This window comes from Ambystoma mexicanum, chromosome 7q (genome assembly GCF_040938575.1).
Source record: "Ambystoma mexicanum isolate Mex_15411 chromosome 7q, UKY_AmexF1_1, whole genome shotgun sequence".
Classification (NCBI taxonomy): domain Eukaryota; kingdom Metazoa; phylum Chordata; class Amphibia; order Caudata; family Ambystomatidae; genus Ambystoma; species Ambystoma mexicanum.
In genome coordinates, this window is record NC_090941.1 from 496,200,708 (window position 1) to 496,216,006 (window position 15,299).

Sequence of the window (15,299 nt, forward strand, 5' to 3'; positions counted from 1 at the left end):
GTTGGGAAAACCCTGACCTTTTGGAAGCAGAGATCATGACACGATCCCCCTTCTGGCCATACTTGGGGTAGTCCTTCTCCCTTCAGTTCTGTGACCCACTGATCGTGGTATTTTTTTATACGTTCAGCGTAACCAGGTAGATTTTTACAGATGTGGGCCAAGGAGTGTTTCCGCCCTCATATTGTATTTTCGGCTCTTTTTAAAAAAAATTGTTATCCTCTTGTACTAGTCGTATCTAACGCTGTGTAGTATAAGTGTGTGCGTGGCTTCTATCTTAGACAATTCTTGGGCATATGCAAAAGGAACACTTGCTCACACTATTACTACCTTCAGATCCAAAACATTTGCTTCCAATATTATTACCTTTAGATCTTACCGGGTCACATTTACGATGACCATACCATAGAGCTATACAATGGGCCTCATTACGAATCAGGCGTTAAGGGGTTAACGGTGCCGTAAACGGCGCCAACCCTTAACGCCTGATTACAAGGTCTGTTAGCGCCATGGTGATATTAACGCCTGCTTTTTGCAGGCGTTAAAATCCATGGCGCTAAGGGACCATGGTGCTAATTACGCCACCGTAATTTACGGTGGCGTAATTAGTGCCTTCCCCACTCCCATTATGCCCTATGGGGCAAAAATGGGAATGGGGAAGGGTAAAATGGGAAATGGGGATTTACCGCCCCACTCACCTTGGAATGGGGCGGTAAATCCGCCATCCACCATGGTGTAAACGCAGTTTACACCATGGTGGTAAGGGTACGACCCAGGCGGTAACTTACCGCCTGGGTCGTAATGAGGCCCAATGTCATCAATTCAACATCATTTCTTTGCAATTCATTAAAACATTGTTAACTTAACATATGCAACATGGGACAGACACTTAACAGACTTTTGACATACAACACATAACATTTACCCCTCCCTTTTCTCCTTGCCCTGTGCTTCTCTCCCTGGTAAAGCCCTCTTTCCCTAGATCATCAATTGTCCCTACACCTTTTAAACCTTTTATCTTTTGCTCAACACTAAGGTACCCTGACTAGAGTGGAAAGAGAAAGAAAAAGAAAGTAGCAGTTTCTAACGTATACACCGTGTCCCCCTATTATCAGACACTTTTATTTTATTCTCCACTTTTTGACTTATTCCCAGTACTAGTTGAGATAGCACTACGCGGCGCTGCCTTCTACCCCCTTGCAGAGCTAGGTTCCCGTCTCTTATCTTCTCTTACTTCACCTTTGTTGGCCTAATGGCCATATGCAGAGAAAGTAAAGTAAATACAAATAGCATTAATGGTTAAAGGTATCCCTCTAAATTACCTTGTGTACCTGACTCCCTTCCCCTTTGCCCTTTACAATCACTTGCACTTAATACTCACGTGCCCGTCTTGAATCGAGATTCTCCGGACTGGGTCCGTCCAGGCGGCACTGCCACACACTCAATGGCCGCCCCCGGCTCCGGCGAGCGGTACTCAAAGGTTTTTTTTGGAGCGGGATCCTGTACCCTTTGTTTTATTCTGTGTGCACGTCTAAGCGTACCAGTTGCCATAGGCGGGCAGCTCTCTTAGGCGGGCGCACCGTGCGTCTCCACTGCCGCCTGGAATTTCTCGCGTCAGAGGTGACGATGAAGACATTTTAAAATGTAATCACGCTTTCGGGGTCACCACTGGAGACAAGCGTCCCCAAAAGGCATTACCCTCCCCGCAATGAGAGGCAGTAACGGACACACCCCAAGAGGGAATGAGGCCAAGACCAAGTGCCGGTAAATGTAAAAGGTTCTTTAATCAAATAGGGCATGCAAAGGACTCTGCAAGCTCCGAGAGTGCTCTGTCTGACAATAGCAAAGACCGTCTTATTTATTAAAAAATGTCATCATAAAAAACCTACACACTATAGGGGGCACATAGTCTTGGGGATTGGGTGGCGTCGACTAAGTATAGGTGCAGTAGTGACGAGCAGCTCCATGATTGGTGGACATCAGCGTGGTGCCATTGTGGAGCGGATTGGTCAGCTGGGCTCATCGGGGTGGGGCTGCCAGGCCAGGCGCGGCCAGTGTCATTGATGGACGATTTGCCCTGACATTCTGCCCTTGTGGCCACACACACAAACATTCATCCGTTTAGATAATTCCGGTTGTCCTGTAAATTCTGCAGTATGTTACTCTAAGGGTTAATAGGACACAGAAGGAATACATATGATGTGAGGCTTTACCAGTACATCAAGAAACTGTTACTTTTGACCTGTTGACCGGATGTCATAAACCTGGGTCTCTGGTCTGAGGGCATGAGGTTAGCTGCACTGTCATTCTGGTCTCGTTAGATGTAGTGAAGAATTACTTTATAATGTGTTAGTACAGGGTTGAATATCTGCTCTCCAAGGCCCATTAACTTGGGGTGAACCGGAGCAGGGGTGTTGCTAGGTCTGGAAAAGATCAGGGGCTAAGCTAATGTCGGGACTGGCAGGACTCGGGGCTAGCTAGCATTTGGGTTGTAGCACCTGAGCTTCTATCCGGGGCTAGAACCAAAAGACCTGGGGCTATAGCCCCTTTAGCCCCCCCCTAGCAACGCCTCTGAACCGGAGTTCCACTAGATCAGCGAGGGTGTACCTCTGGCCCCTTGGGGCGGTGGGGTTTCAGGACCGGGTTGTAAATAATTCATTTGGCCGACCATGGCGGTCTCCGACATGAGGAGGCGAATACTTGAAGCGGGTCCAGCAGAATGGGGGGAGGTGAGGCTGTGCTGCTCGCACACCAGCTTGTCCTGGCGTGCCTTGGTGGGAGGGGAGGGGAGATGGCCTTGAGGTGTATGTGTGTGAGCAATTCTCTGTGCTTGGGCTGCACACTATGTAAAACAAGGAAATGATTAATAAAGTTAGTGATATTAAAGCGATCACACATTTCTACTGTCTATACACTCGTGTATTATTTTATATTTGTCTACAATAATTTGGTAGTGTCTCATACATCACTAAACATCGGACGACTATATTTTAGCGATTTCACACGGTAGTATCTGAATAACACATGAGGTAGCATTAGGTTTGGTGGTGTACTCAGGAGCATAGAAGAAATACATTCAGAGGCGATAATACATTTCCATTCTGGCTTGTACATTTAAACGTGTCCCTCTGTGCAACACACACATGCTTGCAGTAATGCTTTTTCTGCCTTCCTTTGTACTTAGCAGCATTCGTTAGTTAGCACTAGGTGGTCTGTACCAATTTCTTTTCGTTAAGTCTTCTAGGCACATGGTATTGTGTATGAGCTGAGGCCATGCTTACTTTACCGACACTTATGAACTTTCATCCCGTCCCTAAAACATAAATGTGTATAACTAACATAATAACCCTTATGATTCAGTAGGCTTTCGGGGGTTGTTGAACATCGATAGGGGTTCATGTGAGGAGGTTGTCGGCACCATATGGTTTACATGTTAGGGGTTAGATGCGGGGTCGAGGCCTGTTCTATTAGGATGGTTTTCTGTTATTTTCCAGACTTGAACCACGAGTCAGGTCACTTCGGGGACAGTGATGTACTGCGGAAGGTAAATGATACAGTGTTTGTTCTGATACTTGTTCGTGTCTAGTTGCTCGTGGGAACGGGCCTTCAGCGGATCTGCCATGGTGTGGAGGCACCGAGGAAGGGCTTTGCCCTCTGTGAGTGGAGGCCGAGCTACAGCATTCGCAGGCAGGCTGTCTCGTTGGGGTTCGGGTTGCTAGTATCTAAAATGGAGTCCTGAGGCTTCCAAAATGGTATCCATGGTCTGTTACAGTACAACACGATCAGTCCTGTGTATCGATCAGTAGTCACCCCGTCACCTGGGCCCTGGCGACAGGGGCCCCTGACGAGCCACGAACCTCATGTAGGTGGGGCATGTCGGGGAGGGGGGTCTTCTGGACCTGTCCTCCCATACAGGTTCAAGGATGGGTGATACTGAATCAGTCCCCACACCCACCCAGTCTTCATTTAGATCTCTTGGGACCCATTTTTCTTTGGGAGGAGTTCCCCCGTCCCTGAAGGAGAAGATTTTTTTTCCAGAATCCTCTGAGGATTCTTCCCCTTCAAACTGGAGGACACTAATTTCCTCCGCAAAATGGGCCTTTTTAAGGTCTTTATTTCTCCTACCCACCCTCTGTTCCCTGGGTTGCAGATTTTCGGGGGCAAGAGATTTTTATTCCGGTTCCTGGGTGTCCAGGGGCTTTTCACGAGTGAGGAAGGAAGCTTCCTCTAGGGCTTTACAGCCCCCTCCCCCGTGCCTCCTTCCTCTGGAACCAGTGAGTTGTCAAGGTTCTCTCCCCGTCATTGTTCTTGGGTGCCAGACCCTTGGTTTGTGGGGTTCTGAGCCGCCATGTTCATCTGAGGGTTCTGTTGAGCCCCTCAACATGCGACCCAGATCCTGGGTAAGGTTCTGGACCTGGCGCTCAAGTTGGAACACCCGTTCCGGCTGGTACAGGGGTCTCTCTTCAAATCTAGGTGGATCACGGGAAGGGTAACTATCCCTTCTCCCCTTGTACCCTGGATATTGTGAATTTTGGTAACCCTACACTCTTGGCCTCCCCTCTCCCAGATTGGGTTGTCTGGTTTCCTGAAAGTGGGAAAAGAAAGGAGGGTCATCCTGCAGGTTGGGGTTTTGTGAGTACCGTGGGAAGAATCTTAACCCAGCATTTGGGGGATTACTGCCCTCCTGGGGGAAGTTAGGAGGGAAGTTTCCCAGGGCAGTACTTACCTGATTGGATCCCCCCCTTGGGCTCGGGGAGTCCTTACATACCCCATGATTGGTTGGTTGCCCTTGTATCTGGGACTTATATAATAAGGGGAGTTAGGGGTCCCATTGGTGTGATTACCCCCCTGACCGCCACCTGTTTGTGATTGGCCTGAAGGCCTTCTGAGTCTCTGATTTTGCTGATTTTGTGTTGGTACATTTTTAGGCTCCCCCATCTCTAGGTCTAAAATGGGGCAACCTTCACCTCCGCTACCTTAGTAGCAGCAGGAGTGTTGGCCGGCATTGGGGTTTTTGGTCTGATTTTTGTTTTCTGCAGGTTTTTGGACTTCATATATGCGGGCCGCCTGCTCTATTACCCAGTCCAGAGATCTTTTATCGTGGAAGTCCCTCACAAGCTAGGTCATAATATACTTTGGGAGCGCATGAAAGAGGTAGTTATAAACTCCCTGCTATCCATGCGCACCCTCTTAGTGGTTTGTGCGAAGGCGCGTCATAACTCCTGCACAAATTCTCGTGGGGCCTGATCTTCCCCACACTGCAGATTGTAGGCCACTTTGTGAGCCTCCTGGAGGTTTCTGTGGGCGGAAACGTGTTTCAAGATGGCCGCCTTGTTCAGAACCATTCAAGATGGAGGACCATCTTGAATGGTTCTGGTCCTCCAGTCCAGCAAAGAAGCTCGAGTACTAAGGAGAGAACGTCCATTTAACATACTGTATGCAGTTCTGGTTGGCTTTCAGGTGGAAAGTGTCCATCATTGCTCAGTTCCAAGGGTTCCCAGACAGAATATTTAACGTTTTTGTGGTATGAGGTTATGACACTCCTAATGGCCTTAATCTGCCTAATGGGGTCTTTTGTCATAGCTCTCTTGAGTTTATTTGCTTTCTTAGGCTTAGTCACCCAAGTCCACTCGCCCTCAGACTCAGAGGCGCTGCTACTTGAGGTCCCCACCTGATGATCTAGGCACTCCCTGATTCTGTGGGTTTGAGAGCGGCCTGCAGAATGGTGCAGCCTAGTTTCTTCACTCCTGCGGCGCACAGGAGAGTAGTCTTCTGACTCCTCCCTGCTCCTAGGGTTGGCAGAGTATCCCCCCTCACACTGCCCTGATTGGGTGGTGGTCTTCAGGATGCTCTTATGGGGCCTCTTTTCCTGTTGTTCCCGAGCAAATTGAACCAACTGGTGCCTTTGGAGGTAGTGCTCCTGCAGATCTGATTCCCTGACTCTCTCCTCATAGGAGGTTTCCTTGTGAGAGACATCAGCCTTTATATTCTTGTACCTGCATAGGGACACCTTCTATCAATGTCTAGGGGGCGCTGATCTGTCAGCTCCATTATGCTTGTCGTGTTAAATTCTGATGTCCTCATGGTTTCCGGCTCATGTGAACCGTCAGCCATGAAGTCAGCAGTGCGCAAAGGATTAAATTGGTGTGAGTCCCTTAGTATAGAGGTCATCATACTATGATCAGGGGTTGCCCTGTCCCTCTCTACCTGTTCGGGGTCCCTACAGTTTGTATTAGATCTAGGATACTCCTTTTCCAACCCAGCTAGTTTTTCTTTCTCAGCCCCTATCTCTTGATAATATGCAAAGTTCTGAGCCTTTTGTTCAGCTATCAGGGTTTTACTGGACTCTATGACCCGCTCTTGTGCTGCCACTTGTTTGTTGAGCCCATCATTCTCTTCATATAGGGCCTCGTTATCGCTTTGTGCTGCCTGTATAGTTTGGGCACCCTGAGCCAATTTTTGTTGTAGGAGACTCACCTCCTGAGTTTGTGCCTTTTTGGTTTGGGTGTTCTCTTCCAGAGCACCTTGCACCCATCTGGCGTGCTCCAGTAGATTTCCATATTCTGTTTGGAGTTCATTTAGTTTCTGGAGGCCTAACTCACTTCCATGTAACTATGTTTTTAAATTGCTTACTTCCTGGCATAGAGTGTCTTTCTCCTGATTTAGGGTGCCCCTCTGTTCAACTAGGTCATCCCTTTATTTCTTGATGGTATTTAATTTCTGGCGTTCTTGATCAAATTCTGTTTGAGAGTGGAGGTCTCTCATAATTAGTTTATAATTTTCCTCTTTCAACCTTTTGACCTGATCTTGCAGCATGGTTATTTGTCCTGAGCAGGCCCTGTTATATGTTAATTGTTGAGTCAGCTTCTGTTGACTCTCTTCTAGAGAGTCAACCTTTTCCTGACTCTATTTTTACTGCTTCCAGTTGGGTCTCTATGTCTACATTATTCCGCTGTTGGAGAGCCAAGTCCTCTTAATTTTATGATGTAATTTCCAGATTATACCTCCAAATCTTGGCTCTTTTGTAATGTTTGTTCTGCTAATTGTAGTTCTGTCTGGATTTTATTTAATAGTTCAGATTGATTCTGCGCTAGAGTTTCATTTTCCTCATGCTTTTCCCGCATCACTCCCATGTGGAGATACATTTAGGCAGCAATTCTGACAATTTTGAGTTGCTCCTCTTTAATTTTTGGGGTCATATATAACTCACTCAATGCTTGGTGTAATAGGCCACCGTCCTGCCACATATCCAGGTTTATGGCGGTGACCTGTTGTGTTATTTCTTCTAACCAGACTTTTTCATCTTGTTCTGGCCATTCACCTCAGACAGATAACTTGTGCAGAAGGTGCTCCCTAGCCATATTGATCTCTACTGAAACAGTAATTTGGCAAAGTGTTCTTTATTAATGTATTTATTTATGTACAGGTAACCTGTGTTCTGTTGCTTTCTGTCTATTTTGGGGTTGATTTAGAGTATTTTAGACACAGGCCTGGTACTTAGAGTATTTGTTTTGGGGAGATGCTCCTACAGTGTAATACAGTATTCCAACTGCACAAAGTATCACTACCTTGCAGGTTAGTCTGCTGTGTTAGACTGCCACGGGTGGCAACCAAACTCAATCCCAGCTACGAGCCCCCAAATTTGTTAAGGATTTCAATCAGGAGACACACACCTTGGTCTCAGCCTAGTATGTAGCGAACAACTGAGATGCCTTTCTCCTTATTTTATGCAAATTCAATTTGAGATGGTACACAACTCGTATCACACCCCCTTTTTCGAATACCCCAGGTCACAATGGACCATGAACCAGGCCGGTTGGTGAAAATACAATATTTATTTATTTTTAAAATCAAATGAAATCATAAAACTTTTAATATGGGGCAGCAATCGCCAATGGCGTGATAATTACAATGAAAATGGAAGCAATGCACTTGGTTAACCTTATAGTAGAACATATACAAAACACTAGTGAATAGGAGCACTTTTTGAATTAGGAAAGGTAAAGTTTCCCCCTCGAATGTTCCCTAAACCCACAAATAATCAGATTCTGAGTGGATAGAAGGATGCAGCAGGTAGTCAGGAATAAGGGGCGGAAAAAAGAATCAGAATCTGACCTTCCCTCACAAAGTAAGAGGTGAAGACCCTATGCAATGGCATGAAATGACACTCGCAAATGGACAAATAAATGATTACTGTGCGGTTAAATGTCTGAGGTAAATATGATTTCTCACAATGGCAGGAATGCATAAACACTAGCAATCACAAGGCAATGGATCAACACAAAGCATACAATTTGAAAATTAGTCGAAAGTTAAAACATGCTGCAGCTAAATGACACGTTGGAAAACTTTTCTCAACTCCCGCTTTAAATCACCCAAATGGTTTCTAATAAAAATGGGTGAAATACTCTGATTTGGAGTGCAGTTGTTGGGCCTGGGGATAGATATCTATCACAGGGACAATACAGAGGTGAGAATAGGTCTCTAGCTGGTAAATTGAGAGAGATTTGGAAGGTAGAGTGAGGTTCGTTTTTAGGAAAATAGAGCAGTTAAAAGTGAGAACATTGGTTTTGAAGGAAAGGAAAATGTTACTTACACTAAATTATCTAGGCTATATTGTTAAAGAGGAACACAGTAAGCTCCAAGGTTGATTAACGAAGGACAACCTTGTCACCCCAGTGCTAAACCCCAACAATAAAATATATGGAAATGAGTTTGATTACTCCAAATATAACAAAGGGTTTATAATTTGCACCAGACAAAATTGAAAAGAGATGGTGCTAGCACTTAAACATTAAGGACAGGATATGAGGATAATTCTAACAGTTTAAACAAATTACCAGGGTATACAAATGACTACTTAGAGAGTGGGATAAGGACAAAGGCAAGACAAGATAGGCAATTTGTTTCTATGGGGTGGGGATTATACTCAGAGTCCACTTGTTTATTTTGGGATTTTTGGACAGTCAACAGGGTCTGCTCACCACATGGCGGTGCACCTGACAAAAGTCAACTGGGCAAGGTCTGGTCACCGGGTAGCGAACAGCTGGCCAATTCGGGTCACTGGATGGCACAGGTACCACTGGATGCAGTTAGTGGGCAAGCAGTTAGTGGGCAGCAAGCCGGTCTGATTTCAGCAAAAGGTACCACAGCTTTCCCCTTTTTAATGGGAGATTAGTGGGTTGATTCTGGATCAATGGCCTTGCTGGGAATAGGATCAGCAATGCTTTGCCCTTGCAGTGGGGTCTCGAATCTGACAGGATGAATGCAGAAGATCAGGAACGCAGGAGCAGGAAATTCAGGAACAGTGTGGGCCTGATCATGACTTGGCCGTTACCGCCGGCGGTATTACCGCTGGTGGTAATAGCCCTACCGCCGAACTCCCCGGCGCAAGTAGCGCCGGATCACGAGTTCGGCAGTAAAGTAATTCCCCATTCCCCATTGAGCCCATTCGGGAATGCCCCATTCCCCATTGGGCTCAATGGGGAATTTTCACGCTCTCACCACCGGCGGATTTCTCGCCGGCGGTAATAGTGCGAATTTTTGGCAGATTTCCCCCCAGCTCAGAGCTGGGGCGAAATCCGCCAAAGACCTGATTCGGCAGACCCTTAAATCCGGCGGTATTAGCGCTACCGCCAGACCTAAAGGTTACCGCCGAAGTCGTGATCAGGCCCTGTGTGTCTAGTGTCCTGTCATGTACTCTGCATGGTAAAATCATAGAAGTATAAGGCTGGGCAGGCTTAGCTAAACACACCACTAAACCAGTGGATTGGGCAGGGGTGATAGTCCCCGCTTCGCTCTCAGCTGGTTGGATTTCAAGGCCAGGAAGTCAGATTAATGATGTGAGTTTTACGATGTTCAAAAACCTCCCACAGTTACTTTAGCTAAAATCCGATTTTCCCACAAATGGTACATTTATACAGTTGACGTCTCTTAGCAAATTACATACACATGTAACATATTTTATGCAGACCATTGCAGTCCAACTCTGCAATCTGTGAGATATTGTTTTGTACGTTTAATAATCTTTGGTAATTTGCAGTGGAAATGTTCGGCCTAAAATTCTGTGACTTTACACGTGCGTACATACTATCATGGGGCCTATTTCTGTTAATTTTGAACATTCCATCGTGTGTCCTTTCCCCATGATTCACATTCTTCTGCCATTTTTGTCCCATACATGCTATTGACAGCCAAGACCTCTTATTCGAAAGCCACAAAAATCACATTTAAACTACTACATTTTAATATTTTTGCAAAGTTCTGCTGCAAAGGTAAACGTCGTTTATTTATAAAATAGTCTCTGGAAACAGATGGGCGGTCCTGTGTCCTGCACTGGACCATTTTTTTTTCTTTTCAGCTACCACCAGCTGACATTTCCTCCAGAGTAAGGTGGGGGTTTCTCAGCTTGATTGAAGGTTTATTGCCCCTTCTCCACTTCACACTTCCGTGTCCTTGAATTATTATTGTCAGAGGGTTAAGCCCAGACCAGATTCTGTCCAACCTAGTAATTATCACTGGGGTGTTAGTATCTACTGAGAGGGCCCCTTTTGTTTCTGTCATCCTCTCAGCAGAAACCTGTCTTGGGCTGATTCCTCCCCCATGCAGCCACTGAAGTTTAATTTAATTATATTTATATTTGCTCTGAATTGGAAGAAAACCTGCTGAATAGAACCATCTCATCCATGTATTGTCACAGCACAATCCCCTTTCACATTGTTAGGCAAGAAGAAGCTTTTGTTCAATATAGTACTCTCAAACAAGCCTTTTTCTTCTTTAGTTCGCAAAGCCCATTTTTATACGTGAAGAAAGCTGCTAGCACTTTGCTTTCAAATTCGGGTTTTGACTTTCCATCTGGATTCCCACACTGTTTTGCAGCCATAGTTATTGTGGGCAGTAGTTTATTTGAACCACCTATGCACTTAAATTGACATAGCCCAGAGCTGGAGCTTCTTTGAATTACCGATCATTGACACTTTATAACTTAAAAGTGAAGCTTTTTCCCGTGCGGCGGAAAATGAAGTTTCTTTGTTGATTTTTCTAAGATTTGGTTTGACAGAGCCTGTCATTCAGGGGTCATGCTTGGTTTTACTGAAACACAATGGGGATATGAATGGGCATGCCAGGGCCTTATTACTAACAGTAGTTTGAGGAAGAACAGATAAAAATAGCATCAGAGCAGCATCATTTTAAGGTAAAATACCCCCTTTTCATTGGGGACTTTGGGCTGGCAGAAAAGTATCGCTGCTTTTTCACTCTATTTCTTTTGTATATGGAAGAACACACTGGCAGGCTTCCTCAGTGTGCCCCCTTGTTCCATCCTGCCCAATATGTGCTTAGCAAGAGGGTGCAACCATCTTTTGTCGCAGTTTTGAGGCCACAGTGCTCACAGGAGCCAGCGCAGCCATTTTGCTGGTTACTGCAGATGCGCAGCTTGATGATGTGGGGAAGTACTGCAGAGTGGGTAAATATATCCCACATCAGGGTGGAACCTTGACACGACATTCACACCCAAACATTCTGCTGCAGCACACCAACATTCTCTCAGCTCATCCTGAACATACATTCATTGCAAGCACATCACAATATATCTCCCTCTCTACACACAAAGAACGACAAAAGGGTAAGCGTGGGGAACACACCAACAGTGCATCTTTTTAAAGAGAGATGCGACTCTAATAAACAATGTTGGGGAGAATCCCCACAACATACTCAACATCCGTGCTTGGAGGGCGTCCGCCCCTTACTTCATTTGCTGCCTTCCTTTCAGCACTCTTCAAAATCTCGGGATACTCATCCCTAACAGGTACAGATACATTCTGCACACTCACTTCTCCAACTGGAGGCGTGACTATCCAGTTCCAGTCCCTGTGAGACATAGCCATACTCACACAACTAGAAAGCACGACCCTCTAATTGCTATGTGTGACACCTTACCCACATACTTCACTCACTTCTTTACCGGAAGGCACAACCCTCCAACATTGTAGGACACCATACCCACATACTTCACTCACTTATTTACCAGAAGGCGCGACCCTCCAACTTTGGATGACACCATACACCCACACTTCCATATGGAAGGCACTACCCTCCACTCTGTGGGTCACCCTACTCTCACTTCACACTCACATGGAAGGCACTACCATCCATTCTTGTGGAACAATATACACCCACTCTCACATGGAAGACGCAACTCCCAAACTCTTTCCACTCACACTATGCCTACATACCTCTCAGCAGGCATTGTTAATTACATTAACTCTCCACTTCAAAGCTTCAAGATTGAGCAGCTAAAGGTCCATGCTGGTTAACAGCTCTATCCCTGAAAATCCTCAAAAACAAATGAACTCTAATCCTACTCTTAGCTCCTCACAACACTCTGGCACTTCACTTGCCTTTATTAACCCAATGACTTTGTTTCCTACAAGTCCATAGGTGCTTTGCACCTCTAAGCCTGCAAATCCTAGAAAATGTCAACTTCTAATACACTTAAATAGTGTCATAATATACACCCACACTCAACTATTGGAAGGCGCTACCCTCATCATATGCACTCACTTCACATAGTGCATCATCCACCTCAAAACACACACAATCAACGCTTCAAACATTTTCCATGTTATGTTATTGCAGAACATTTCCATTCAGTTGTTTATTGATTTGTAAAGTGCACCAAACCCGTAGGTATCTGGCCAGTATTTGCAGAACATTACCAGTCATTATTTGGAACGGTAAAAGGATACTGTAGCTGTATCGGTAATAAAACAAATTCAACAACCAGTAGCTTCAGTCTCTTCTGAGTTTTGCTTCATAAATCTGCGCAGCACTTCACTGCTCTCCACGCATTATTTCACATTGTGCCGATATGTCATGCCCACATTATTTTTCTTTGGGGCTGTACACATGTCCAACACTAACTGTTCCGCGGCCTGATTCGCCCAGTCATATGCCGCCAGTCAAATAATAATAATGTCACTTTCCTACTCCTTGGGGCGAACTATGTGAACATCCTGCATCACTCTTCACTCCGCTCCATTGTCTGTTGCTAGGCCGCTTCTCCTTCTTCCATAAGCAACGGAAGGGGCTTTTCTTTAACCTTCCACTTCCTCGCTTATTTCTGCGTTGCTTGCCTCATTTTGGACATGTCCAACATCGACTCACGTTACTTCCCTCTTAACGGCTCTTAAAGGAACACACTTGCAGGAGCGTTCTGGTTCCGCCATGCTCCACACCAGCCATAGTTACTTCATCATTCGCTCCCTCTACTACCACGGGACAACAGCTCTGTCGTCTCTCCTGGGTAATGGCCCCCGATCGCACAGCAAAGCCATGCTACAGCTATCAGCGTCCTGGGGAATGCCTTCCAATCTGCCTGGACTGCCCTGACACCTCATACACAGCCGGTAAATTGCTGCGTTAGTCGTTCCCACTTAGGCAGTGCTCCCTTCACTACACATCATACAATTTGAGGCTTTGGCGGCTCTTTATGAAACTTGCTGAAGTTTCACTTCCAGCATACTGGACATGCCTCCCAACAGCGTCGCTCCAAGCCATTGGCTGATACGATCACAGTCATTATTTTGACCAGCCTCTGCCACCAGTCCTCACTATGTTCATGGCACCCTTACGGTCATTTTCTATGCAGGGACACTTCACCCCTTTTCATCAACTATCACTGGGTAATTTGCAAAACTACCCAGCACTGCAAGCTTCGCTGTATAAAACAGGTCCCCCACTCTTCCACTTGCGGGACTGTCACAGCACTGTTTTCCTTTTGCTTTGCTTGGGATTCTTGGGGCCAAAAGATCTCTGTGCTGGAGCTTACTCTCACTTTCCTGCACTCTGCACTGGGACTTATCCTCCTCTTCTATTTCTCCTGGGTACCCTGATTGGGCTTACATCAGCTTACCTTCTTTTTCTCCTGTGTACAGTGCTGAGGCTTATCTTCTATTCCCCTGGGTACTTTGATGGGACTTATGCTTCCCCTCTATTTCTTCGCTGGGTGATGGGATGTACGTACTTATCATGGGGGGCAGTGGATCCTTTCCTTCTCTTCTGCCCCCCGCCCTCAGCAGACTGCTAGAACTTTTCTTCTTCTTTCTTTCTTTGCAGGTAGGTACTTCTTAGAAGAAATTCTCGTCACCAGTGAAACAAATCAGCCTTCTCGGACACTCAGGTAGGTTCCTTCAGTTAAGCTTTATTATAAGTCTCTTCAAGATGTTACATAGCGAACCGCTGGGTCCCATCACCCAGGCTGACTTCCCCCAACGGACTCAGGATGGAACCTTGACACGACATTCACACCCAAACATTCTGCGGCAGCACACCAACATTCTCTCAGCTCACCCTGAACATCCACACATTGCAAGCAAAACACAACAGAAAGATCATAAGAAATTACTTGGAAGGGGAAAGACAGTTAATTTAAGCCATTATTCATAGATTTCCTTTCACTATACCTCTGGGAGTTAGAATGATTGCTAACTTTAAAAGTGTCAGACAGGCTTTAATTTTCTTAAGATGGTTAGGGATTTTACCATAGCTTTATCACATTAAGATGTTTAATTTGTGGATCAGACAAATCATAACAATAATAAGCCATTACCAGCCTTGGTATTTGTAAAAGGTTCTTCTCATTGGGATCTGCGTGATTTTTTTGTCGCGGAATAGTCCACGATGGAAAGGTTTGCATGAGAAATGTGCGAACCACAAAAGGTTTGCACATTTCCCATGCAAACACGCATTTAAAACCGCTACAAACCCACACCCACAACACACCCACACCCTTAACACCCCCACACCCCCAACATAACCAAACACTACTTACCGTTCCTTCACGCTGTGTCCCTGCGGTGCCAGTTCCCTTTCACTTCCGTGATCGGGAACTGGCGCCGCAGGGTCCTTTTTTTTTTTTTGGAAGCTGCAGGGGTTTCCCCCGCAACCCCCGCTCACTATACTTTAAATTATAATGAGCAGGGTGTTGTGGGGGACAACCCTGCAGCTCCCGTTTAAAAATAAAAATGTTTTATTCTTTCTCGGGTGTGCTGCGGGGGTGTCCCCCGCATCACCCTGCTCTCTATACTGTATAGCATAGTGACTGGGGTATTGTGGGGGACACCCCCGCAGCCCCCAGTTTTTAAATTTGTTTTCTTTCTCGAGTGTGCTGCAGGGTGTCCCCCGCAACACCCCGCTCACTATACTGTATAGCATAGTGAGCGGGGTATTACGGGGCACACCCCTCCAGCCTCCGTTTTATTTATTATTTTTTTATTTTTAACCATCACTGTAGTGAGCGGGGT